Source organism: Pinus tabuliformis, chromosome X (assembly GCF_031772625.1).
Source record: "Pinus tabuliformis cultivar Carrire ecotype Pingquan chromosome X, CPIR1, whole genome shotgun sequence".
In the NCBI taxonomy this organism is placed as follows: Eukaryota; Viridiplantae; Streptophyta; class Pinopsida; order Pinales; family Pinaceae; genus Pinus; species Pinus tabuliformis.
This window is the reverse complement of record NC_142308.1, coordinates 857,668,757-857,680,861: the sequence shown is the minus strand read 5'-3', so window position 1 is coordinate 857,680,861 and position 12,105 is coordinate 857,668,757. Positions and strand designations below refer to the sequence as shown.

Sequence of the window (12,105 nt, the reverse complement as noted above, 5' to 3'; positions counted from 1 at the left end):
GAAGGCAAATCCCCTTCCACACCCTATGGAGCAAGCATTTTCCTATGAGTGGATGAAGAAGGCAAGGTCCCTTCCACACCAAGTGGAGCAAACACTTGCCTATCAGCTGCAAACAATATTCTTGTGCCCCTCTGATATGTTTTGTAGGTCCCAGGCACCTCAGTAGCTCTAGTCTCTTTGGCCTTCTCATCTGTCTTCACCTGAGAAATGCTAGAAGGTCCTCCTATTTCTTGAGACACTGGTGGAGGAATTTGAGGACCCCTGAAGATGTCATGAGCAATAAATGTCTCCCAAGAGATATTGAGGAGGCTAAGATGATGAATCACAATCATCTTGATCAGGGAATAATGATAAAGACTACTCATCTGCTGAGGGTATGGATTTTTCTGTATAATGTGGGCCATCTTATCAATATTCCTGAACAAGAAATAAGGGAGGTTTAACATCCTCACCCTGGTAAAATGCATGAGAAACCTGATGTGATAGGTGTACAGTCTGGAAAATCTGCCCTCACAAGTGAAATATTTCATGATGATTTTCATCATGGGGGCATACTTGTCTTCAAGGAACCTGAAAGGAAAAATCATTTTTGCTTGATTTCTGTACCTGGGTTTGATGTAAGGCTTATAATAGTGTTCATCTGGGTCCTATGCCTTGTACCGCTTCTCCCCTACATTTGGAATCCTGGTTGCATCTGTAATAATGGAGGGTGAAATTGCAAATGTCACCCCCAGCAAGATTCACTTTGTTGTCACAAAGATTGGCCACAAAAATCCTAGTGAGCTCAGGATGGTATTGAACACTCTCCACCTTCTCACAGAACTCATAGCACCCTAGATGCCTGAAACAAGTGAAAGCCAAATGATAGGCCTGCAACTCTCTGAGGTTTGATGGCTCTTACCTGATAATTCTGCCTCCCTTGTGCGGTTTTCTCTAATGTCGAGGTCTATCTGTTGAATTGTCACTGCCATTGTTTTCCTCCTCCTCATAGTCTCTATCTTTTCTGTCCATGTTTGCAAATTTTGAGGTTGTGCACTCCTAGAAAGGGATGAAGGGAGTGAGCAAGATTGATTAGGAATAAGGGAATGGGAGATGACCTTGTGAGGTATTTGGTGGGCTAGGAAATGAGTGGGAGTGTATGAATCATGAAAATGAGGGAGAGGGGCTTGGGTCCTTTTTTTGAAGTACAGCTTGTGGGATGAAGGACAAAGGAATATAAAATGTTATGGAGTGATATAGGGGAGGGGTTCAGGGATTTAGTGATTGTTGAAAAGTGTGCAACAAGAAATCTAAATTTAGAAATTGCTAAAAATAATGCTTTTAAAAATAGCAGTTTGGCCAATGAGCATTTTGGCCACCTTGGGTGAGAGGTGAAACTGCTAAAAATAACATATTCTAAAAATAGCATTTCTGGGTCCCTTCCCATTTATAGCAATCCCTGGTCTATCTATAGGAAGTAAATCTGAATTTGGTCTTACCAGCAGTTAGGAATATTAATTAATTAATTCTCCATGAGTTAATTAGTTAACGAAAAGCAAACTTGAAATCTTTGTGAGAACATGCAATTATTTCTCCACTAATTGGGGAATGTGTCCTTGATTTTCTCCACTGATTGAGGAATTAAGGATGAGTTCTATATTGAGAGGATCAGTTGACTTAGTTTAACTTAGTCAAGTCCAGTTAGATTAATTTAAAAAGTCGTTAAATTAATGAGATATAGTTTGTTGATGCTTGCATGCATGTGACAACTATTATTTTCAGATAACTAAATATTCTCTCGTGAATAACTGATGCATGGCAGTTCAGACAAAGACCCAGTTGAGATCAGATGAAGGACAATGTAATATCAGATGCTAGGATATTTCTAGTAAGTATTCCTTGCATGAGGAAGGAATCTATTTTCTTCTATGACTACGTAGTTGGATCTGAGGTGACAACAGGTATGATTAGGCCAATTTACAGCCTATATATTGAGGCCTAGGTAGTCCATGATTTTCATCTTCTGATTACAGAGAGAGAAGGATAGCAATTGAGCTGATTCTTTTTGTATGTTGTTGAGGATCTCCACTTGATTGATAATACAGTGTTGGGGTTTTATGTTGGTGCTTTCCCCAGTGATATATTCTGTGTTAATATGTTTGATTGATTCCTTCTTATCAGTTATATGTGTTCATGCTTGATGTTACTCATGGTTGATTAGCTTCCGCAAAGTTTATGGTAGATGTAGATCTAGTATTATCCTTTAGTACATTGCATATATCAGTTTGATCTGCAGGTGAAATTTCTACATGATATCTGTGAGCTAGTTGATTTGTAGAGAAAATTCTACATGGTATTGGAGCTAGCTGATCTGTAGAAAAATTTCTACATGGTATCATAGCTAGCTGATTTGTAGAAAAAATCTACAAAATTTCTACATGGTATCAGAGCTAGCTGATTTGTAGAAAAATTCTACAAAATCTCTACATGGTATCAGAGGTAGTTGATTTGTAGAAAAATTCTACAAAATTTCTACATGGTATCAAAGCACATGTGATCAAGGAGAGAACAGTATACTGAGAGGAGATTTCAAAGTTTTGAGTTTTGGGCCAAGAGTTTGCAGAGAAGATCTGAAAATTTTTGTACAAAAGTTTTAGAAATAAATAGCATATTTGGATTCCTTGCGGAAAAATACTCAAAATTAAAAAAAAAAAAATCGGCTGAATCGAAGTTCGGATGAGGGAGATATCGCTGATTTAAAATCAACTCTTTTTCTAGAAAATTTCGTGACAACGGGAAAGTGGAAAGAGATTGGTGTGCTAGCCAAGAACCTGTATGCACTTGAGGTACAAGATGCATGCAAAGCCTTGAGGAGCAAAGCAAAGGTTAGATACTTGGTGGTTGAGAGGGAGAGTAAATTACCTCTCAACATGTAGAGCCAGAAGAAGTCTCAGACGATTGTGGAGGAGCCACGATTGGTGCAGCAGCTTCAGGAGGTTGTGGAGCAGCCACAACAGGGGAAGCTGAGAGGAGATTGAGTAGAGACATCTACTCATGCAGAGACCTCCAGTAGGGGGAAAATTCGAGCTAGGTGGGCAAAGGGATCACATGCAGCTAGACCTCCAGGTAGGAGGTGGGGCGATATAGAGTGATCGTCCCAAGGAGGAGGGGCAGGATACTTGAGGTACCCAACCTCTTGGATGAGACCTTGCTACAGGAGCCCCGATGTGGAGTAGTAGGAACTGATTGATTGGGTAGAGACATATGCGGATGGAGCAGCAGAGAGAGCTACAGTGCAGGGAGTCCCAGGACAGCGCAAAGCATGCAGGTTGCAGTAATGCGAGAGGCACAAGTGTGTTGCATAGTGCAGGGTAGCACAGAGAAAGGTGCAACGGTGCGAGATGCATGGAGATGTTGCAGTAGCGCAGAGGTCAGAGAGGGAGCACTCGTCAGCAGCAGGTAGAGCTTCAACATCAGAGTATGTTTCTAGCCCAACAGAGTAGTCAGTTGGGAGTTTTTTTTTTCCGAGTGTTGCTGGAGCAACCGCACTTGGTAGATGTGTTGCATGCAGAAAATTCCAGAGGTACAGGATCAGGTTCGAGAGGAAGCCTTTCTTGTTGAGAGGGAGTGTTGAAAAGTGTGCAATAAGAAATGTAAATTTAGAAATTGCTAAAAATGGAACTGCTAAAAATAGCAGTTTGGCCAATGAGCATTTTGGCCACCTTGGGTGAGAGGTTAAACTGCTAAAAATAGCATTTCTGAGTTCCTTCCTATTTATAACAGTCCCTGGTCTATCTATAGGAAGTAAATTCAAATTTGGTCTTACCAGCAGTTTGGAATATTAATTAATTAATTCTCCATGAGTTAATTAGTTAAGGAAAAGAAAACTTGAAATCTTTCTGAGAACATGCAATTATTTCTCCACTAATTGGGGAATGTGTCCTTGATTTGCTCCACTGATTGAGGAATTAAGGATGAGTTCTATATTGAGAGGATCGGTTGAATTAGTTTAACTTATTTAAGTCCAATTAGATTAATTTAACAAGTTGTTAAATTAATGAGATATAGTTTGTTGATGCTTGCATGCATGTGACAACTATTATTTTCCGATAACTAAATATTCTCTCATGAATAACTGATGCATGGCAGTCCAGACAAAGACCTAGTTGAGATCAGATGAGGGACAGTGTACTATCAGATGTTAGGATATTTCTAGTAAGTATTCCTTGCATGAGGAAGGAATCTATTTTCTTCTATGACTACGTATTTGGACCTGAGGTGACAGTAGGTATCATTAGGCCAATTTATAGGCTATATATTGAGGCCTAGGTAGCCCATGATTTTCATCTTCTGATTACAGAGAGAGAAGGATAGCTATTGAGCTGATTCTTTTTGTATGTTGTTGAGGATCTCCACTTGATTGATAATACAGTGTTGGGGTTTTATGTTGGTGCTTTCCCCAGTGATATATTCTATGTTATGTGTGATTGATTCCTTCTTAACAGTTATATGTGTTCATGCTTGATGTTGCTCATGGTTGATTAGCTTCCGCAAAGTTTATGGTAGGTGTAGATCTAGTATTATGCTTTAGTACATTGCATATATCAATTTGATCTGCAGGTGAAATTTCTATATGATATAAGTGAGCTAGTTGATTTGTAGAGAAAATTCTACAAGGTTATGGGAGAAATGATGGGGATTAGGGTTTCTAGGTTATAATTAAGGAAGAATCTAGGGTTTCACTTTTGCGATTGTAAATTACCTTTAAAAACTTCAATTGCAAACCAATGATGAAGTACAATGAGGAAATTTACTTTCTTGAGGGAAGAGAGGGTGAGTTTTGATGTTTTTAGGTAGCTGGAGGCTTTTTGGCCCTTGCTGGATCAACGTGCAGTGCCTACTACAGGCGCGCAACGCCCTTCTGAACACGTAGCGCAGTTGTTTTTTACACTGCCAAAACTGGCCTACGCACAGCGCTCCAACCTAAACGCGTAGCGCCACTTCAAGATTACTTTTGACTACCTTCCAGGTGTCCAAATTAGGCATGGGATAGCTCATTGTAAATATTTTTCTGTCTAATTTCCATAACATTTTTCATTTTCCAATTTGGAGCTCATTTTCCCTGTGAAAATCTCAATATCCCAAGACTGGTCAAAATGTGCATAATGAGGCTGTCAAAATGCAGAGTGCTGTTACAGTAAACGTTTGGAGGTCTTCCTCAACTCTAAATTGAGTGCCTGATAGCTCATTGGAAATTTATGTTTGTCCAGTTATCCTTTGACTCATCAAGCAAGTCTTTTGGATATTCCATCTAGGAGAAAAATGTATTTTCCCAAGGTCACTCCAGAAGTGCAACAACTCTCCTGTGGCAAATTATTGTTTGGAAATTTCTCCCAAACCATGAGACCTGTGTAAAAACGGAAGGACTGTTTTATTCTTGGGTCTACGATAAACAAAAAACTCTCTCACTTTTGTCAAATCCATCTTTTCTTTCTCAAAAACATCATTTAAATAAAACATATCCCAATGTGTGGAACAGGGGATTTGTAGAAATGAAGGGAAATGAAAGGGATGAAGGGCTTCTAAATTCTTGAGAAAATTTTGGGAAGTAGGGAGGGATGTTAGGAAGAAGGGGAAAGTGTAATTTCAAGAATTGAGTGAGGGGAAGGGGTCCAAAAGGGCAAAAGACATGCCTAACCTAGAAAAGTGTCAAATTGTAGCAATAGGCTAGGGTTTGTGGGAAAATGGTGAATTTGAGGGATATCAGTGATGGGAAGTGTTTAAGAAGGTATATTAAGGATAGGGGAAGGTGTATGAGCATCAGGATACAAGTTTTGTTGATGATTACCATCCAATAAAAATTACCTTCAAAACCCTAAGAGAGGGAAATGAGCCTTACCTAAGCACAACTGAAGCACAAACAAGGTGTAAAATGACCCATTGGAACATGAAATAATTATGACAACTCTTTGAATGATGGTACACTCATACTAATGGTGACATGAACCAATACTTGGAAAACTTTGGAAGGAGTTAAAACAATCCTAGACCTAATACCCAGTGACCAAATTTTTACTTGAAGACTCACTGAAATGACAAAAATTTGACTTTGGCACCCCAAGACCACTTTATAAGAGCATATTTGACCACTGGTGGAAGGCTGCAAAGACTGACACTAACAAGATGAACATATGGCTAGCTAAATGATGAAGTGTCACAAGACTCTTTATAGTTCAGCGACACACATACTAAGAAGCCAAACAGGTCTAGGCACAACATGTATTCGCACAATGGAAACAAAAGTAAAACTCAACAAGAAGGAAAGAAAGACAAAAGAATGAAAGCATAGAAACAGTAAACAAAACCAAAAGACAAGAGAACAAAATGGCTAATGCAAACATGGTGTAGAACCAAAATATGAAAACCATGACAAACCATAGGGAACGAGTGCAAGATGAGTGCAAGGAAGGAAAAACTAAGATGCAATTAATCCTACTCCTATCCTAATAGTTAGAAAGTCAGGGTCATGTAAAATGAAATTTCCAGTGAAGCCACTGTAATTGTTCCTGACTTGCATCCATAAAGATATGAACAATTAAAATAGATAAAAAGTGATGTGCAACATAAGATATAAAAACTTGGAAAACTTGCACAAGAAACAGAAGGTCTTGCATGTGGGCAAAAAGGTGTGTCACAACCACTACTTTCATCCAATCCACATGCTTACCTTTTCAATGAATACCATTTTTCAACAAACCTCGGAAGCATCTTGCAAATGTGTCTTCGTCTACACCGAGCTCCTTATCAAGCGTGAGGAAAGATTGAAACTTTTTGTCTACAACAGAGCTTTCCAAGTAAGATTGTTCCATCCATTCAGCGACTGGATCGTAAAATTCATGATGGCCTTCTTCAAAAAATTGAAAAGATCATTTTTTAATTAAAAGAATGGGATCATGATGAGAATGTTGTGAGGAAAAATAGATGAGATCATACTTGATAGTCATGTCAAGGAAATGAGTACATGCCATAACCATCAGCGAAGGTTGACGTGCCTCACCTATTTGACAAAAATTTGAATAGAGAGATGTTGAACAATTAACATCAATGGGTGTGAAACAACTGTCATTGGATCTATCGATGGGAAAATGATAAGTTGAATGACAGTCACCAGAGACAAAGAGATGATCAGATGAGATAATTGAAGCATCAAAGTCCCAGTTTTCAATAAATGAAAAAAAAACAAGTTGAACAATCTTGTGAATGCTCTGAATAATCGACCAAGTTCCTTGTGGGCCAGATATGACAGACCACCTTCCTCCAATTGGTGACAAATTTTACAAGCATAGTAGTCATCAAAAGAGTTTAAAAAGGATGTTAGCACCACGAATGCATGAGACCAGTTGGGACATGGTGAATGGACAAGAACTTGATTTGTGTGACAACATATGAATTCATCATCACTCAAGGGGATTTGTGGTGTGATGAGAGGACAAAATTGCAATAAGAAATTCACAAAGAAGACTGAGGAGCTAACCATTAAAGGATAAATTCGATAAGTATGATTCCTTTGGGCAAAGGCAGTCCTTCAAATAATCAACTTCAAACTTCCACGAATTTATGAGAGATGCACATTCCCAACCTGATGTTATAGACATTTTTGTGCCTTACAGCATGGAGCATGAAATGTCCATAATCTAAGGGATCCAAAGTCCCTAAACATGTTGTTCCTACCCCTAGAGGAACAAGGATAACAAACCACAGCAATTCACAGAAGTTCTCCACCAGAAACTGCTCAAAAAACAAGTCAATTCAGGATCATGTCAACTGCTCCACTGACCATCTGCGCTGAATTTCAATGGCTCCACTAGCTACCTGCGCTGAATGTCAATGGCTCCACTGGCTACCTGCGCTGAGCGAGATTGGACAAGTGGCAGGCTCATTCCTCAAGGTGTCAAAACCCAGGAAGCTTCCAAAATGACACTTGCCTCAGGGAATTCGACTGGTGATGAGTAAGAGGTTCCAAATCTCCAAGTGGAAGCAAGAACCTCCAAGTGGAATCAAGAACTAACAGAGGGAGAGGACACTAGTCGATCTCAAGCTGACTCATCCTCTCTCCAAAACATCTATATATAGATCTCTCCTCCATGAGATCTAGGAGGCTGGAATTTTGTTATTGCAAAGAATTGTTGTTGGTTTGAGACTGGAATCATTGGGTGCTTAATGCTTTGAAGGGAGGTGAAGATAGGAATTCCATTCTGCTGGGAAGGAGATGCTGGATTGGAGCCCTCTGGGTTGTATCTTTTCCTCAACCTTGTTATTTATCAATAAAGCTATCTTGGTTTTCTCCTATATACTGGTGTATTTGTATGATTGCATTAGTGTATTTGATTTACTTCAAATCCTGAATCATTTATGAATATGAATATCTGCCTTTGTGTTGTGTTCTTCTCTTGTCGCAAGTAGCTGTTCTCTTGTGATCTCACAGGGATCAAGTAGCTGTTCTCTTGGGCAAGCGAGGAGGCAAGTAGCTGTGAACACCCAAAGAGAAGAGGATCTAGATCGAGGGACAAACGGAAGACACCGGTAAGTCTATTGATCTCCCCTCTTTCACATTTCATAAAGGAAGAAACCAGAATAGCTGTATCTGTTTGTTGCTAAGGCACTGTCACACCTTAGGTGGATAGGATCGTCCTGCATAGGCATTTTTCCCCACAACAAATTGGCGACTCCGCTGGGGAGATTTGTTTTAGTCATTTTATTTGTGTTTCTATCATTGTTTGTTTCATAGACTCAACAGCAACAATCGAACTGCTTCTGCAAAGTAGACAGTTGCTGCCTTGATCCTTCACTGGATTTTGTCTATGATCTAAAAATGGACTCACAAATGACTTGATGATCCTTTTTGATAGATCTTAGTACCCTCTCAAAGCATCCCTTTGATTATACCTTGCTTGTGTTTCTGATTTGGCCTGAAACTGTTGATTTTTGAGCAATTTGTGACCCAGAAGGCAGTCTGCATTTCAACGCAGGTCCCGTGAAGGCTACCTGCGCTGAATGTCAAACCCACAGTGTTGAGGTTGTGCTGAACCAGTTTGGCCTTGTGCAGCTGGGGTTCTCTGCTCTCTGTTGCCCTGTTTTGATCTCTGTTTTTGCAGCCTTTAACCAGCATAGGTACCAGTCCGATAACTCCTTTTCTTTGCTTGAATTCCGCCTCCTTTTGTACAAAAAGACTGTGAGTGTTTTTATGTGTTTGTGGCGTCATTTACAGTTTTCCTTTGCATGAGTGAAATAATCATCCTGTAGCCCTTGATTCAGATCTGTTGGCTGTGATCTTAGGAGAGAGTTCATTGGCTGTTTACAGTTGATTATACATTTGCTTTTGCTTATTGGTTTGAGTTTGTCTCTTTTAAGTGTCGAAACAAGTATTGATTTCGAAAGTTGCAAAGTGTTGTAATCTCTTCTACCCTTGTTGATTTCGAAAAAGTAAACTTGTTTGTACTTGTCATTTAAAAGCGAATTCAAAGTTATACAAAAAGCTTTCTTTGTAGGCATCAATACTAAGAAAGCGGAAAACAAACACCTGCATTGTGCATTTGCATTTTGATAAGTTTGCATGCTTGATTTAGGAAGAGTGCATTAGAGTGTGCTGATTGCTCTTTGAGAAAAGATGGTGTCTTTCTTTTCCCTTAGTAGCTAGGATTTTCAAAGTTGAAAAGATAATAAAGCTTGCTTATCATCTTAGACTGCATTTAGGAATTGTACCATACATCTCGTGGTGATCCTGAAAGGCAAACTTCTAAAAAGATAAACTTAAAATAAACTGAATGAACCTAACAATGCTTTGCAACATAACGCACAACATAGAGGTCTAGGCTAGAGATGTGTTCCGGCTTCGTTAAGCCTGGTGACTGTCGATCTCGTGGAAGGTGGGTGATTCCTCCTGAGGGACGATAACGCCAGTACGGATTGTGCTCCCACGTACCGTCGCGTATATATTGGGAGACCCCTATAGGCATATATCCTTTATCCTTAGGAAGCCGTGTCGGCCGCCCTACTGATCGCAATGCACTGAACACAGCATTCAGGAAGATCGACCGCCCGTACCGTAAAAATTATTCTGCGGTTTTGCAAAAAGTTTGGCACACCCTCTGCCTAGAACTCCAGAGCAGTTTCTTTTGGCCCTTTTCAGACTCTATAACAGAAAAAGTCCATCCAAGCATTTGTCACTTCGGGCTCGTTAAAACATCGAAGGAGACTAGAGTCATCTTTAGCTTTTTCTCGACTCTTTAAAAGTGAAAAAGCAAGTTGTGTCTAAAGCGTCGTTAACAATTTATTTTAAACGGAACAATCACCCTTTATTCCCGCGTTGATCTTTAGGTTGAAAAGATGGAGCACACCAACCAAGGAATTCCCCTTGGTGGAAATCCTAGTCCCTTCTCCTCTTTGGGAGATGTTGGTGCGCCCCACATGGCCACATTGTCACTTCCAGGACTGAAATTGGCCTACCAGTCTGGCTCTTTTCAACCAATGTCGTTCAGAACACCACGGTTCCTGAACAGTCGAGTCAACAGTTAGATCAGACAAGAATTGCCCACCAGCCTTCCACTTCATCTTCCTCTCCTCCTTCCTCTTCGCTTGATGGAACTGGTAGAACAAAAAACCGAGTTCCTAAGGAGAAGAAGGAGAAGAAGAAGAAAGAGAAGAAGAAGAAGGAGCCTAAGGCGACTGGGGGCAAACAAGTGTCATCTGACAAAAATCCACACACAGCACTCGTAAGGCCTAAATCGCCATGCGTCATATGCAAGGGAGACCACTTCCATAGAGATTGTCCCTGTATCCCCCGGATACTAAGAGACTGGTCCCCCCGTTTGCACAATTCGGTAGCATCGACCTCTGATAGCCATGTCGACTGTTCACCGTCAACTAGTGGGAGTGAAGCCCCAGGACAGAGAGGGAAAGCTAAATTTCCCTGCAGACTATGTGAAGGCGATCACGCCATCCACCGTTGTCCCTTCTTAGACGAGGCAAAAAGAGTTCTGGAAGATCGCCCGATTTTACGAGCGCAACTTCCTCCTGGATATCAAAAACTCTTGCCAAGTCCCTCGCTAGTTGAGAACCCGGCTGACCCGCCCAGGTGGTCAGCCGAAGCACCTGTCATTGAAGATGAACCGTCTGAATCCATACCTGACGAAAGTCTAAAGGTTGAAACGGTAGTTGACCCGGTTTTTCCTTCAGAGGCTCTATCTTCGAATGACACCGTCACAGAGGAGAATAAAGATGACACCGTCCAAATTCTCTTCATCAGCACTGACTCTGATGATCAAGGGGGCAATGCCACCATTCCTTTATCACAGGAAGGAAGTTCATCAGATCGATATCCGGTTGTCTATTCGGTCCCACCACCAAGCAACCTAGTTGTTTCCTTCGACTGGAACCAACTAGGCAGACCCCGGTTGCCAGCCAGTATACCATTCAGAATTATTGTCCAAATATACAGAATGGTAATGGCTGGCACTATCATTGATGAAGGGGAATCTGTGAGTATCCTTTCCTCTATTGCTTGGAAAGTGCTTGGTTCGCCTACGCTTTTGCCTGAAATGAGAAATCTATCAGGCTTTGATAAAGGAACCAGTCACCCTTTAGGGATCCTCCCCAATGTGCCAATCACATTGAAAGGGAAGAACGTTCAAATGAACGTGATGGTCGTTCAAGGACCCTTGGATTATAACCTACTCCTTGGATGAGATTATATATATTGCATGGGAGCCGTCGTCTCCTCACTCTTTAGAGTAATGTGTTTTCCGCATGAAGGAAGAATGGTCAAGCTCGTGGACCAACTTTCGTTTCCCGGATCACACATCACAAATAGTCATATGCCATCCCTAAATGGTCTATTCACGCAAGAAGTATCTCAACCTACGGTCTGTCCTCCTGATGAGCGCGAGTAATCCGGGTGGATATGACTGGAACCCAGGGGACATGCGTCCTGGTCTGCTTCGGCAGGAAAACTTTGGGTATAGGGTAGGTTTCCGCAGGAGAATATGACTAGTCCGTACCCCGTCCGTCTAGGAAGAGGGTTGTTCTAGAATAAGATTCTTTTGTCAAAGTTATGTGAGTTGGCAGGCG

The 12,105-nt window shown here is 40.8% G+C and overlaps 1 pseudogene; it reads right to left on the bottom strand.

Moving 5' to 3' along the window:
• The window catches only part of LOC149142416 (uncharacterized), a 43,272-nt pseudogene extending 42,301 nt beyond the window's left edge, over positions 1 to 971 (bottom strand).
• Between the last annotated feature and the right edge of the window lie 11,134 nt (positions 972 to 12,105).